At 41.4% G+C, this 15,533-nt stretch overlaps 1 protein-coding gene across 14 annotated transcripts in view; it reads left to right on the plus strand.

Moving 5' to 3' along the window:
• The window catches only part of DLG2 (discs large MAGUK scaffold protein 2), a 1,579,821-nt gene that overhangs the window by 1,390,356 nt on the left and 173,932 nt on the right, over positions 1-15,533 (plus strand). The window contains exon 1 of one of the 14 annotated variants that reach the window (XM_050940637.1): positions 8,428-8,664. The exons of the other annotated variants lie outside the window; for them this stretch is intronic. The gene's annotated coding sequence lies outside the window, so the exon portion shown is untranslated. Of the gene's footprint in view, positions 1-8,427; positions 8,665-15,533 lie in introns of those variants that run through there. 14 annotated transcript variants of the gene reach the window in all.

The raw sequence follows: 15,533 nt of genomic DNA on the forward strand, positions 1-15,533 counted from the left end.
AAACTCTGTGGATCTCTGACTGAGAGCCAAAGATATTCCTATCTGCCCTCAATGCACCCCTTTCCGCTGATAGCACAGCCAGTTCCTTAACAGGGCTGCCATTAACTCCTTCTTCATAGCTATCCCAGTCTCTGCTATGCAGATTCTTATACTGTGCCTCTCACCTTGGTGCCTATACTCCTGCTACTTCCTCTGTGTGGAAACAATTATTGAGCCAAAAGCATTAGAATCCATGGCAATCTGACAGACTGCTGTTGTCAAGTGGAGTATACCATGTAGCTCTTCCTTGCTCCACTCTGTCCCCAATCTGGCTACACACCCTGGCCCACAGAGCCCACCTGTAGTATACATATGGAGGAGCTACTCTACCATTTCCTTCCATGTAACCATACCCCTTGCATGTTAGCTCCCTTTACCCTGTTTATGAGGAACAGAGTGCTGGTACCTCCATTTGTTAACATGAATACATGCCAGGATAGCTGTGTGTCAGGTAATTGAATGTAATCTTTTGGTTAATATGGCATGGATTTTTGGATACTGTTCCAGCTCATGGCTATAGTCAGTCCAGAATAATTGTCATTTAGCTTGTTTTGCTTTGTACCCCCCATCTGGTTTTAAATGGAACAACATAATGAAAACAATGGGAAAGAAGGAGTTAAAGGACACATGAAAGAATATTTTTTAAAAACTAACCCTGAACCATATCCGCCAAGTTCCCAATTCTTTTAAATAATTAAGTTGATATAAATTATGTAGAAGAAAGATAGTAGTGAAAAGGCTCAGATTGGTACTGGAAAATCCATAGACTTTTAAATGGATTGATAGAACGTTCAAGGCTCATGGGACCACAGTTCAGGAGATGTCATGAATGACTTTTCAAATCACATTGAGGGAGCCTTTTCAAATGGCCAGTCTCTAGGGAGCATAACTGTCATCTATCCTTCTTGCCCCTTCTCAGCTCTTCTTTATTCCTAATCGAGCAGTTCATATTCTTGAGATAAGATGCAGCCATCAAGAGATTGCTGCCTTTTTCACCAGTAAAGTAGGCTCTCCTTTTTTGTTGTGTTGACCTTGATCAGCTGGAGTCACACTCTTGGGAGTCTGTTCATTTAGGTATTATTGACTGTCCCACCTCATTCACTTATCCTGGCAGTATCTCCGAACTTGTATTAGGAAGGTGGACTTGCTGTACAAAGTTATCATTTGAGATGAGAGCTTGAGATCTTTTGGCATTGTGCAAAAGGCGGTGTTACATGGGAGAAGAAAAATGCTGTAACAGAAAATATTAGAATTGAAATAGCATTTATACAGTGCTTTACCTATATATCTCATAGAGCTGGAAGGGACCCTGAAAGGTCATTGAGTCTAGCCCCCTGCCTTCACTAGCAGAACCAAGTGCTGATATTGTCCCAGATCCCGAAGTGGCCCCCTCAAGGATTAAGCTCACAGTCCTGGGTTTAGCAGGCCAATCCTCAAGCCACTGAGCTATCCCTCCCCTCATCTTCAAAAAGCACTGTGCAAACTAGTTTACTAATTAATCTAAATATGCAGTTGTATTCATTTGTACTCATCAGGATTAATCCTTTAAAAAAAGAAATGAAACTTCTATCTGAAAATTATTCTTAAAGGGAATCATAAGTAGGTTGCACTGAGAGGAAATGAATTGCTCTGTATCCTTAATGTGGCAATTACATTTATTTACATTATAACTACTGCTTATTTTTGCAAAGCACCAGGTAGTTTATAGCAATGAAGTCTTGCATCTGCACTTAAGATAATAATTTTTTTCTTACCAGTTCTGGAGGACCAAATTCTCTTCCATATTCAGACTGCAGATTTCCAAAATTTGAAATTTATTATGCCTTTGAGGGGCTAAAAGCAGCCTGCAGAATTATGTTTGTTCATTTGCAGAACTGTAATTGATCTCATCTGGAATGCAATGCTTTAGGGAGTTCTGCACACCTATTGTGCAACAGTACACTTTAATCTCATATTATCCTATTGTCCACTGGAAAGCATGCATCCTGAAATTCTGTGTGAACACAGCTGCCCTCTACTGAATAGAATGCAAGGCCCTTACTAGTGTGTATCCCATAATGCATCAGCCATATCTTTTACATCTGATACATTTCAGACTACTAATATACTGATATGCATTTCTAGGATGTGTTCAGCTTAGACTTCAAGGTCAGAAGGGACCATCATGATCATCTAGTCCAGGGGTGTGCTGAGTCTTCATTTATGCACTCTAATTTAAGGCTTCGCGTGCCAGTAATACATTTTAACGTTTTTTAGAAGGTCTCTCTATAAGTCTATAATATATAACAAAACTATTGTTATATCTAAAGTAAACAAGGTTTTCAAAATGTTTCAGAAGCTTTGTTTAAAATTAAATTAAAATGCAGATCTTATTAGTTTAGTGTGATCCTTGCCCTTGCCGAGTTTTCCAATGTCTGGTGGCATGTATTTAGATGCTTTAAGCTGTACATGGGCTTCTGAGTTATAAGCTGATAACTGGCTGGCAGGAGGTCAGCGACTGGAACCCCAGATCGGCAGCTGACGTGAGTGGAGCTGGCGGCTAGTAGGGCTGAGCAGGGCCGGAAGCCTGGACCCTGTCTGGCAGGGGCCTATGCTGGAAGCAAGGTGAGGGGGGCTGTGGCGGGGATCTCAGCTGGTAAGGGGCCAGCAGCCGGAACCCCAGAGTAGCAGAGGGCTGAGCGGGTCAGCCCATCCAGCTCTGAGGTTTCAGGGGTGGGCTGAGTGTCTCCGCCAGCCCCCCTCTGGGGTTTCAGCTGCCGGCTCCTGCCAGCTGGGGTCTCAGCCCACTGCCAGCCTGGGGTTCCTTCACCCAGGCCAGAAGCAGGCGCTAAGTGGGACCGGCAGCGGGACCCTGGCTGGCAAGAGGCCAGCAGTGGGAACCCCAGAGCGGCGGCGGGCTGAGTGGCTCAGCCCACCCTGCGTTCTATCAAAAATCGGCTTGTGTGCCACCTTTGGCACGCATGCCGTAGGTTGCCGACCCCTGATCTAGTCTGATCTCCTGCGCATTGCAGGACATGGAACCTCACCCATTCACTTCTATAACAGACCCCTAGCCTCTGGTTGAGTTACTGAAATCCTCAAATCATGATTTTAAAACTTCAAGTTACAGAGAATCCACCATTTACACTAGATTAAACCTGCAAATGACACATGCCCCATTCTGCAGAGGAAGGCAAAAAGGTCTCTGCCAATCTGATCTGGGGAAAATTCCTTCCCGACCCCAAATATGGTGATCAGTTAGACCCCAGGCCTGTGGGCAAGACCCAACAGCCAGACACTTGGGAAAGAATTCTCTGTATTAACTCAGAGCCTCCCCATCTAGTGTCCCATCACTGGCTGTTAGAGATAATTGCTGTTAGCAGTCGCCAATGGGGCACATGCCATTGTAGGAAGTGTCATCATACCATCCCCTCCATAAATGTATCAAGCTCAGTCTTGAAATCAGTTAGGTATTTTGCCCCCACTCAGGGGCGGCTCAATGTATTTTGCTACCCCAAGCACGGCAGGCAGGCAGCTTTCAGTGGTGCGCCTGCGGGAGGTCTGCTGGTCCTGCGCCTTCGGCGTCCCCGCCGCTGAATTACCGCCGAAGCCACGGGACCAGTGGACCATCAGGCCGCCCCAGGCATGCGCTGGTGCCTGGAGCCGCCCCTGCCCCCACTGCTCCCCTTGGAAGGCTGTTGCAGAACTTCATTCTTCTGATAGTTAGAAACCTTGATCTAATTTCAAACCTAAATTTATTGATGGCCAGTTTATATCTATTTTTTCTTGTGTCCTCAATGGCACTTAACTTAAATAACTCCTCTCCCTCCCTGATATTTATCCCTCTGATATATTTATAGAGAGCAATCATATCTTCCCGTAGCCATCTTTTGGTTAGTCTAAACCTTAGATTGTGCATTAATCTTCAAGCTTCTAGTTCTGCTTTTGTCATAGTGAACAAGATCTGGACTTGTCAAACAGAGCTAAAATATAGACCTAGAATATTAAATAAGAAAGCACAGGAATATAGGAATTGCCATTCTGGATTAGACCAGTTCTCCATTGTGCTTTAGACAAAAGGCCAAGAAATCCTGCACTAGTCAGTTATATAACTTGATCAACAAGGGAAATGATTTCCTAACTCTGATTAGTGCTGGGCCTGTATTCTGAAGTATGAGATTTTAAAGCCCTTCCAAAACAATTTTGGTGTAACAGGGTTCAAGAAAGAACTAGATAAATTCCTGGAGGATAGGTCTATCAATGGCTATTAGCCAGGATGGGCAGGGATGGCGTCCCTAGCTTCTGTTTGCCAGAAGCTGGGTATGAGTGACAGGGAATGGATCACTTGACGATTACCTGTTCATTCCCTCTGGGGCACCTGGCATTGGCTATTGTCAGAAGACAGTATACTGGGCTAGATGGACCTTTGGTCTGACCCAGTATGGCCGTTCTTACGTCTTAATTTAATCTTTACTATTGTAACTGTAATTCTCTGCAGATTCTTGTTATCCATATGAATGTCTAATCCATTTCAGAATCCTGCTAAATGCCTGGCTTCAATCATATCTTGTGGCAATGAGTTCCTCAGGTTTATGGTGTGGAAAATGTATTTCCTTTTATCAGTTTGAAGTTTGTTGCCGTATCACTTGAAGAAGTAAGGAACTTAACTGTTAAGTGTGAGTGGGGATTTCTTCTTCAGTTGTACGATTTTTTTTTCTTAATGTACAAATGTGTATCATGAACCCTTGTAAGATAACTTAGCTCAAGGGGCAGAGGCCAATATTTCTGTACTGAAAAAATATATATATTCTATTCCTACTTACAACTGAACTCGATGGCAGCAAAGGTATGAGGTGTCGCACCTATCCATGCCATCCTGGATGGCCTGGAAATCATTTCAGTTGGTACCCATTTGTTTTATTTGTGCTCCTGTAATCTCCAGACACTTGAGAGCAAGCTTTGCCTAGTTGAAGTATCTACTATGCTGGTTGATATGTGACCTTTTGTTGGATGGAATCAATGTATCTCTTAAGTAATGGATGAACTTCTCCTTCAGCTGATATGGTTAAAACTTACGTTGTTTGAGCAGAATAACCTGGATTCTTCCTCTGATGATGCGTGAATGCACTTAAGAGCATCCTCATTTGCAACCATCATTTGCAGCCAAATATTCATTATAATCTGCTTGTCTTTAATGTTTATAATGGCACATAATCTGCAAAAGGTCCTGCCTTGGAAACAACTGGGAATTTCTTCTTTCTCTTTTTCATTATTAAACCATTTCTAATCTGCACTCTGAAGAAGGCAGCTTTGGAGCCAATTTAGAGTTTGTATGTTAAAAGTAATTTTGAAGAAATAAATTACACTCCTGAGCCTCCTCAGATGTACAGCCAATAGAATACGGCCTGGCAGCCACACATGGTTTTCACACATCTTTCAGCAAAGCCAGAGTGTTTGAATGTGCAATCTAACATTCAGAAACAAAATGTGTATTTGTGACACTGCCTTGGGAATCTGGATTCCGAAATCAATGCAGGTAATTGATCAAGAAAGTCTTTGTGAATGACAAAATATTAGCCTTCATTTTGCTCATCTTTTACAGAATATCATTCTCTTAGACACTGTGGCAGTGCAGGCTATAGCAATACCTCAGTAGAAAGATAGGGCAAATCAACATAATGCAGTAAAAATTGCCTTTTAAGGGGTGGGGTTTCAGCATTTCTTGCCATGTGACATATCTCCCATTGAAGGGAAGGTATGTTACACCACAATCTTTACACTATGCGTTCCACGTACACTGTGGCCTTGAAATGCAGCCACATGGTACACTGAATAGAGGTCTGGTTCATTGTATTAAAATACTATAGCTATTTTGTGATAGTAAGAGCCATATTGGTCAATAAAATATTTTAATAGAGAATGTTTGGGTCTTTGGGGTATGGTTGGGTAACTGGGTTCTGTTCTTTCAACCAAACATAACTCCTATAACTTCTATAACTCCAAGCACAGACTATAATGGTCTGTATTAGATCAGAATTGGATGGTCAAAACAGGGCACAGAGGAAACACATAAATAGGTTATAGGGGCATACTGATAAATGACCATTGTGTTTGGTGAATTACAAAGCAAGAAACCCACTGGGCTGCTGTACAAGGAACCACCATAATTTGCAAGTTAAATACGTTAGTCAGTAGAGTAGAATGTAGCTCCATGAGTCTAAATCCAATGGCACAGATGCCCCAACTGCCTTGTCATAAAGCCAGTGATTGTCATTTGGAATCTTCTTCTGCCCATACTGGAGGATCCACTGTTTAGTACCACTGGGGAATTCAAGTATTGATGTTCAGTTGTCTGTCTCCTCCTGGGACAGAAAGAAAAGCTGCTGCACTGCTGAAGTACCCTTCTCCTTCATCTCCCCCATCCAGTGATGCACAGCTTTCTCTGCAGGGAAGTCTTTATTGTAACAGCCAGTACTTTATGGAGAAATATGCCTGTGGCTCTGGCATGGAGTGGATTATCCCTGCCAGACTGAAGAGGCCAGGGAGCAGCAAATGAGGAGAGGGGAATAGGCAGCTGTGGAGGGGAGAGAAGGAATAAATATAGAGGTACTTGCTTTCACTATGCATGAAATGAGATGCCACGTTCCCACTGCATGTCACACATTGGTTGTTACAGATGGCTAGAGGAAGGAATGGGTTTCTGGTTCGAGTTGCCACCCACAGAGTGCATTTACATTCCACAGCCCAGTTGTTCATGGAATAACATCCCAGTGATGACCAAAACTATCTGATGCATCTTAATTTGTATGGTTAAGTGTTATCACTGTCACTCAACCATACAAACAACTGTGCACTAGCTATTTTGCTTACCTTTGAAACCAGAACCGCTCAGCCTGGCGCCAAATGTTGGAGCAGTTCTACAATATGTGAAGAGTGAAACAATCTGGATCAGATTTCCAATGAGTCACCCGGGTCCCTACATGCCCTGATGGGCATCACCGCCTGTGGAAAGCAGAAATAGAAATTCATCCTCGTTAAAATTCATTGGCACATACTCACCACTCCCATAAATAGCTTTAGCATGAATATGGGTATAGAAAGCCAGTGTTTGGTTCAAATGTATAATACATCAAAATAATCTGTAATTCAGCTAAAATGGTGACAGTATTGTCAATTTAAAAGTTAAGGCCCCAATCCTGCCTTGGGATCCAATTACACAGACCTCTAGGCCTATATGGACCCTGCTGAAATAAATGGGCTAAAGGTGCAGGGGTCCATGGTGTCAGTTCTCAATGCAAGATCAGGGTCTGTGGTAAATGGTTAACGGTGTTAAACTTTTAAATCTCACGTACACATTAAGGAAGCACCCAAACAAATGTTAATTGCCCTATGTTTTATAACTGGATTTTTTTTGAATACTAAGATCTAAAAAACCATAAAGATCTCAAAAATAGATAAAATAGTCCTTTCCCCATGTACCTCTCTCTAACAAGCAGCTAATCAATTTTTCTCCTCTCCCATCAATAAGGACTTTTCATACCTAAAACGTAAGTGACTAGTTGCTTACTGGGTATTATCAATATCGTAACCCATTTTTCTTGATAACAGTTAACTATAAATGCTAATTTGTAACATATAGAATGATTAACCAGGTATTCGTTTTTGCTATACTTAGTCCTGTCTGGTATTGTTCAGGTTAGTTGTTTAGTTTATTAGTATTTCTCAAGTTTTGTTTGTCTATTTATTTTTAAAAAATTAATACAAAGACTCTTCAAAACAGAAGACAGTTAAGACAGAATAGCTGAGAACATTGTAAATATTTACTGTCAAAATGTGAAGGCTATTAATAAAGTTTACTAATATTTTATAAGAACTGTCTGAAATTTACACATAATACCACCCAATAATTAAGTTATTGTTAATTTTGAGTCTATTTGGGCTGATATTTTGAAGTCTGTTCTCCCCTGAATATCAAGGGAGTCTAGATATGTATTTATCATTCATGCTAATAGAAGCTATGGATGTTGGGTTTATCAGTCATGGTACAGAAACTGTATCTTTAAGAAAAGAACACAAAGTTTTTGGGTTTTTTTAAAAAAGGAGCTAGAAAAGTATGCCTGTCAATTATTAGAGATACATTTAATATTAAACCGTGCAGATTGTTTTAAGGAATGTTGGTTAATAAAGTATTTGCATAAACTATCAGATTTTCCTCCAAATTTTGAAACCACATGCCCACCCTGAACTGTGGCTGCGGATTCCACCTTAACAAAGTGTGAAGATTGACAGGTGGAGATGTTCCATAGAGCTGAGGGAGGGAGTGTATTCTATTGGTTTGTGCTTGTACATCCTGAGCACCAATTACTGTCATTTCTGCCAGCACTGATGTGTTTTTCAGGATGAGTTATAACAATATATGTACACAGGCAGTGTGTGTGCTGGATGACCACCCCCTGTGATGTAAAATATGAGAGTCTGGGAGCTACGGTTTTATAATTCATTCAGCAATTGAATGTTGTTGGTTTGCTTAGTTATAAAGGCAAGTGTGAACTGAACAGCAGACAGGAGAATCTTGCATTAAGAATCTTGAGAAGCTGCATTTAGTGCCTGGTCTCTCTGCTTTTGTTCAAGCAAATTCTGTCTTCGGTGAGTGATGTGGCTTCAGCTGAGCTAACCCAGTTATTAGATAAACTCGGTAAAACTGCGTAGTAGTTTTAATATGTGTTTTGCTTTCAGAAGTAGTCCTATGTGGTTTTGAGGTGGGGGTTACAGTAATTTCAATTGTTTAGTCTAGTGGCACAGTCTGAGATGAAAGGAAAAAGGCAACAATGAATTAATATAATGCTGTGAGTAATTGTTCATAGCTAAAGTTTCCTTCGTTCTGTTTTTGTCAGTGTTGTGAGTTCAAAGAGGCTATGAACAACCTTTTATTAGCAGTTAAAAAGAACAAGTGCTGTACCTTTTGTAGCAGGAGGGGAAAAATTTATGCTAAAATGAGAAGCATTTACTAATGCTTTTTCAGAGACTCTAGTACATGTATAATTTCAGATTCAGCCATAAATCTTTTGTATGCAGCAAGGGGCTGCAAATGATTTATACTGTAGAGATAATTAATTGGTAATCAGTGAAATGGTAGCCTCTCTGTTTTGTGATAATATGCTCAGGATCATGTTAAAATGAATGATTCCCCATCTTCCATAACAACAGTGCTGAAATATATCAGAGATGCAAAAGCATACTTTGAAAGCAAACTGCTAAAGCATTGTATTACAGTAGCCATACAGGAAAAGCTTAAGGTATATTTCCAGTAAATTATTGATTACCTTGTGAATATTTCACTAGCTTCAAATCCTTTGCTTTAATTATTGCCTTGTTTCATATTGACCCTTATATTTTTTAAAGCCAGATCCTGTAATATTTATTCACATCATCCCTCCTATAACCATTAAAGATCAGTAAACCAGGGATGGAAATTTTTGTTTTAATCAGGAAAGAACTGAAAAGCACAGTTTACCAAAAGTAAGACCTCACATTGCTTTGCTGTATCGATATATCTCTCACCACAACTGCTGGTCATTAATGGCAATTTTACTTTTCCCTGTTCATATAGCAGAATTATTATAGGCAACAGTAGTCTCTCTTTAGTCTCCGTCTTTCTCGTTTTCTCAAAATATTAAAGGGGCTTGGCAGAACAGCACCTGTTGTCTTATTGCTTTTATTATCGGCAACCTGAGAGACTTGGTCTTTTTGAGAGCTGTCATCTTTTATCTGTTCAAACTGTTTACTGTGTAGAGATTTAAACATGTATTACAATCTCCCACTTGGAGAAATTATCTACTCCAACAGTTAGATGCTGGTCACCCAGGGTGGGGGAATGATATTGTTTTCTTTGATCAAGTGCCTCGGTCTTAGCACCCTTTTTTGTATGGAAAGAAAGGCGTTATACAAAAAGGCTTTTGTCAGTGATTTGCTGTGTAACAGATGTTTGCAGTTGTTCATTTACAGTACTGGGTATCGTTTAAATATTGTCAGTAAGATCATTCCTGAGAAGTCTGACAAACTAGAGAACTTTTCAAATTCTGCTATAAATGACTATATTTCTATATAATTCTGTGCCTCTTTTATGAATATTTGGGTCCATTTGAGCATTTTCATTGATTGGCAGGGATTCTTGTGATATCAAAATGCATTTCCTTGAGTTGTAAGTTCTCATACTTCTAGGAGTCTGATATCAGATCCATATGTCTAGATCACTATATTCCAGCCATCGCCATAGTATCATCTGAGCAATGAGAACACTAACTATAAAGCTATATGTACTGTAATTTGAGATGCAAAGGTGGGAAAATCAGACAAAACCATACGAGGTGGAAGTAATTATAAGTGGAGCTGAATATTGTGGACACCAAACTCACTATTTGTGAGTATATGGGATATGCTATGACCTATGGAGATTGGGACATGAATGCAACATAGCTTTCTGAAGTTGTATCCAGATAAGGATGAGGCAATGCTGGTGGGCTAGAAGAAGCAACCAGAGAATATGGTGAAGACTGTACTTTACTGTGGTACCAGTGTTTAGTCAGACAGTGTTGCTGGAGTCTCCAGCTTCTGTTAGAGGTTTAGATAGCAGTGATGACTAGGAAAGCTTTTTTCAATCCTCTGGGGCCAGGGGAGTGCATTTGTTTCATTTGGATAGGGACCTTGCTACCATAACCCATGCCTTTGTGACTTCAACAATGGGCTACTGGAGGGCTATACCTTAAATCAATCTGGAAACTGAAGCTGTCATAGAAGGCAGAAGTCCGTATTTAAGAGATGTGTATCAGTGGGAGCATGACATCGCCATTACAGGATCTGTGCTGGCTGCCTGTTGGTTTCTGGGTGGAATTTGAAGTCGAGAGTTTGATTTATAAATCCCTAAATGACCTGGGACCACCAGTCTACACAAGAAGTGTGCATCTTTACCCAGCTGCTGGAGTTGAGATCAACAAAGCCCCCTGAGTTTTTGAGTTATTCTAAGTGTAAAAGAGAGGGGACTGCTGACACAACATTCTTTTTAGGGGCCTTTAACTTTGGGATTTGTTCATCACCCTTTGAAATACCCTAGATCTGTTGACCTTCTGGGCTTGATGCATGACCCATCTGTTTAACCAGACTTTTGAAGGGGCCTGGTAAGAGTTAATCTTAGTTTGGTTATTGTTTGGTTTGAGTTGAGGACATCTGGTGAGGTTTTATTTGTGATTGTGCTTTTTTAATGTAGGGCAGAGGTGAGTAGAGCTTGAGACTGGTGTGTGTGTCTGTGTGTATATGTGCATACAAACCCATACATATATTTGTGCGTGCGCAAACACACACACACACACACACACACACACACACACACACACACTTACTTTAAAATAAATGGTTAGTTGGCTCCATGTGTTCTGTTGAGCTGAGTTTCATACTTTAATATGGAATACTTTGCTGCAAAGTATTGAAAAGGGTATATGTCATTCTTGACTTGCATTTTATTGAATGCTCATACTAATAACTAGAAATTGTGTGTTGTGATGGGTTAAGTTTTGCAGCATTATCCAAATTATTTTTCAGTATTATATATTATGGCATGTGTACAACAGAACCATTCAGCCATAATAATCTAAATAAATTTGTTTCCTCCTCAGTGAGTTATATTTCAGGACAAAAAATTGGTTATAAATATAGACAAAACATGGTCTCTTTTATTAGGATTGTAAACGCCTGGCATTCTTCCAGGCACCCTCGGTGGCCTTGGGGCAGCCCTGCAAGTGGCCCCTCGTCTCAGTTTTCTTTTTGAGTCTCCAGTAACTTCTTGGAAGCTTATCCTCCAGTCCATCTGTCAAGGCTGAATCCCCACTCTGTCACTCCGAGTGGACCACAAGGATTTTAAAAATTAATATTGGCCACTCCAGGCTTGTATTAAACTCCCAAGGTTACAAGTTTTCTCTGACCTTGGCTTGGTAAATGCTGCCATCACCCAAATGCAAAAAAAAACCCTTTGAACCCAGGAAGGAGCACTTGGGAATTTCTCCCTGTAGGGTACCCTCAAGCCCTTTCACCCCTTGCCCTCCTTTTCCCCCCAGAAAGAGCTGAGAAAGAAAGCAAAGGAAATTAGCTGTGGCTACCAGCTAATCAAACAACATGCACAAACCTCTTAGGACACCAAAAATCCAATCCTGTTCTTAAAAAAAGATAGATTTTATTAAAAACAAAAAGAAAGAAAATACATCTGGAACTTAGGCTTTTTGCTAGATCTTAAAAGAAATAATTACAAAAATTTAGCAGCCAAAATATCTTTCTTGGAGGTTCAGCTTAAAGGTTACAAGCAAACAAAAGCATCTGGGGTTAGCACAGAGGAGATCCACAAGCCAAAATAAAGAAAATGAAAGAAATAACCCTAATAACATCTTTTTAGACATTCCCTAATTTTACTTACATATCTGAGGCTCCAGATAAGTAGGGTCGAGGTATGATTTGATAATCTATAATCATATCTGGCTTAAAAGCTGGTTACAGCATTACTGCCCGTGTCTCTGCAGCCCAGAGAACAACAGACAAAGGGAAAGTTTCTTTCCCAATTTTAAAAAGTTCTACCTTCCCATTGGCTCTTTTGGTCAGGTGCCCACATTTTTTTCCTTTACCTGGAGGACTTTTAAACTCTTTACAGGTAAAGCAAGTAAAGAACAGCTACCAAGAGGGATTTTACCAAGAGGGATTTTACAGCTAACTGGCTGTCTGGTTGTCCATCAAAGGGAGCTGTCCCCCCCTTTATTTATCACACCATCAACACAGTTTATTCACAAAACGTAGTGTAAAAGTCCCAAAGCATAGTCCCTATCACCCCAGTGCAAGTAATATTCCGATGTCTTCTGCTACATCTGGACTCTTGATCTCTCCTCCTCTCTGTCTGTCTGCCAGGACAGCGACCTTTCCTTCCGGGGTGCAAGCCTGCTCTTCTCAACAGGAACTCCCACATCCTCTGTGCTGAGAACATCTTTGCCAGGGGAGCATCCCTCACTCCTCCCATCCCTCTTGCAGTATCTCTCGGTCCACTCTCTGTCCCTGGAGTTGTCAGCAGGCATCTCCCTTTGCTGCTCCTCCTGCCTTCAGCCCTCCAGCCTTGGGTCTGTGGCTTGGGGACTCCAGACCATTAACCTCTCTTGCTGATTTCCTATCTTCAGTCTTCTTCCACGAACCAACTTCTCTCTCTAGCAGCTATCTTCTCCTGCCCTTCTCCTGGCTTGCTCCTGGTGGATCTTTAAGGTCCCCAGCAGACACGCCAAACCCGCAAAAAAAAATGTAGAAATTGGGCTTGTTTTTGGCTTAATGGGCTTGTGAGTTGCTTGTTGGCTGGTTTTTGGCTCTTAACTTGTTGTTGGTTTGGCTTGTAGCTTGTTGCTTGCAGGGACAAGGGGGGGCAAGCAAGGGCAAGGGGCAGGCAGGGGTAAGGGGAGGAGAAAGTCGGGGTGCACAGTCCCAGACTACACGGCTGGGGGATCTAGTTACATAGAGTGTTGGGGTTCTTAGGGATTGGCTTGTTTTGGCCTTGTTTTGAAATGGGATTTGTTTGATTTTTGGCTTATTGTGAAAGTCGGGGGGCTCATTTACCGAGTGAAAGTTGGCAGCTGTGGTCCCCAGGTGCTGTCCTGCTCTCTTAATTGGTCCAGCTGGGAGTGCCTGGACTGGAACAGGAATGCTGAGCCCAGTTTCATTTAATGAACCAGCTACCCTGTTTCAGGGACCGTAGCCGAAGTAAATTTTTATGCTGTGTGAAGGGGGAAATTTAACAGTCAAAGATTATGATCTACCAATAAATAAGAAAAACCTTATTAATACAACTGCTGATAGGTCTGAATTTATTTTTAGAACTATTGCATACCTCTTTTGCTGTGTTTTTTCTTGCCACTTGGAAGAAATAGATTTGACAAATAGGACAGGGAGTCAGTAAAATGTTACACTTATAAACATGATATCATCTTCTATATTGGGCTACACATTCTATTGGGTGCACAACAGAGGCAAAGACCAAAACCTGCCAAGAGAGATGCAGCCTACACAAACACCAAACCAGATTGCAGGTTAGAAGCGCACTGGGAAATTCAGTACTAAATGAAATAACTCTTCAGGGTGTTAAACTTAATCTAGTTATAAGCGTGATTGATTGACTTTGTAATGGTGTATACAGTTTTGGCATCTGGATGATTTACACTGGTAATAATAATGAATAAATAATAATGAAAATCCTAACTTTCAAGTACTTTTTTTTCTTCCACCACCCCCCCCCCAAAAAAAAATCCATACACAAACCTTGTTGCTGGAAGTGGGTTAAACCCTGATCAAGCAGATATGTCTTAAATGTGGCCTGAGAATGTTTAAAATCAGAAGAGTGCATGCCACAGAGACGGCCCCTCCCACTGGCTCTTGACACTTCGGTCCCAGAAACCAGCAGGCAGAGCTAGCCAGTGGATTGTGGCGTCTGCAGTGAGATACCGGGAAAGAAATTGTCTGGATTCCACACTATACCTGAGGCATTGTAGGTAACCAGAAATATGAACTATACCCAGAAGTAGATAGGTAGCAAATTCTGAGCACAGAGTACAGTGTCCTGTCCCTCTCAAAACGTAAGTTTCTGCATTTTGCACTAGCTGAAGCCCCTTGTAGAGCACACTGCGGTTATCTGCATTTGAAGTTACAGAGCTGTAGCTCCTACAGCTGGGTCTGCATCAGTAGAGAATGGACACAGCCTCCGCACAAGTTGTACACAAAAAAGAGGATTATGTGCCAATGTGTTTTTTCTTGCCACTTGGAAGGAATAGATTTGACAAGTAGGAAAGGGAGTCAGTAAAATGTTACACTTATAAACATGATATCATCTTCTATATTGGGCTACACATTCTGTTGGGTGCACAACAGAGAATCCAAGACCAGCAGGGGATGATCCAAGAGGACCCCAAAACCCTGAGCCATACTAACAAATATTGGGCCTAGATTGTGACAGTCAGGGTCCAGACATCCCATTGGGATCTGAACCCCAAAGAACAAGCAACTGAATCAACTGATTGTATGCCTCTTGTGACAGGGTCCATGAATTCTGAGGATATATAAGGGGAGCAGAAAAATATTTGACTTATACATCATTTGAGAGATTAAATATGTCAGGTGTTCAACCCGGACCAGTGAAGAGTTGTGCCACCATCTGCCCTGCAACTCTGGGTGCCTTCAATGCTGTGTTGCTATGACTCATAGATCTTACACCAACTGCCTGCATACAAGCTTGTTGGTCACAGCCTGGCTTCCACTGCACAGTTACTTTTTGCTGAGTGACTCCAATACCCTCCCAGTCCCAAATTTCCTCAGAACTGTCTGCCTGGTGACAGTCTGCTGGGATTCCAAGCAGTGTGAGTTACTGCGTTACCGTTCAGCCTCAGCAGGAGAGAGTTTTGCTACTGCTAAGCTGACACACCAGCTTGTCTGCGCTGCCAGCAAACTCT

This window comes from Gopherus flavomarginatus, chromosome 1 (genome assembly GCF_025201925.1).
Source record: "Gopherus flavomarginatus isolate rGopFla2 chromosome 1, rGopFla2.mat.asm, whole genome shotgun sequence".
NCBI classification, from domain to species: domain Eukaryota; kingdom Metazoa; phylum Chordata; order Testudines; family Testudinidae; genus Gopherus; species Gopherus flavomarginatus.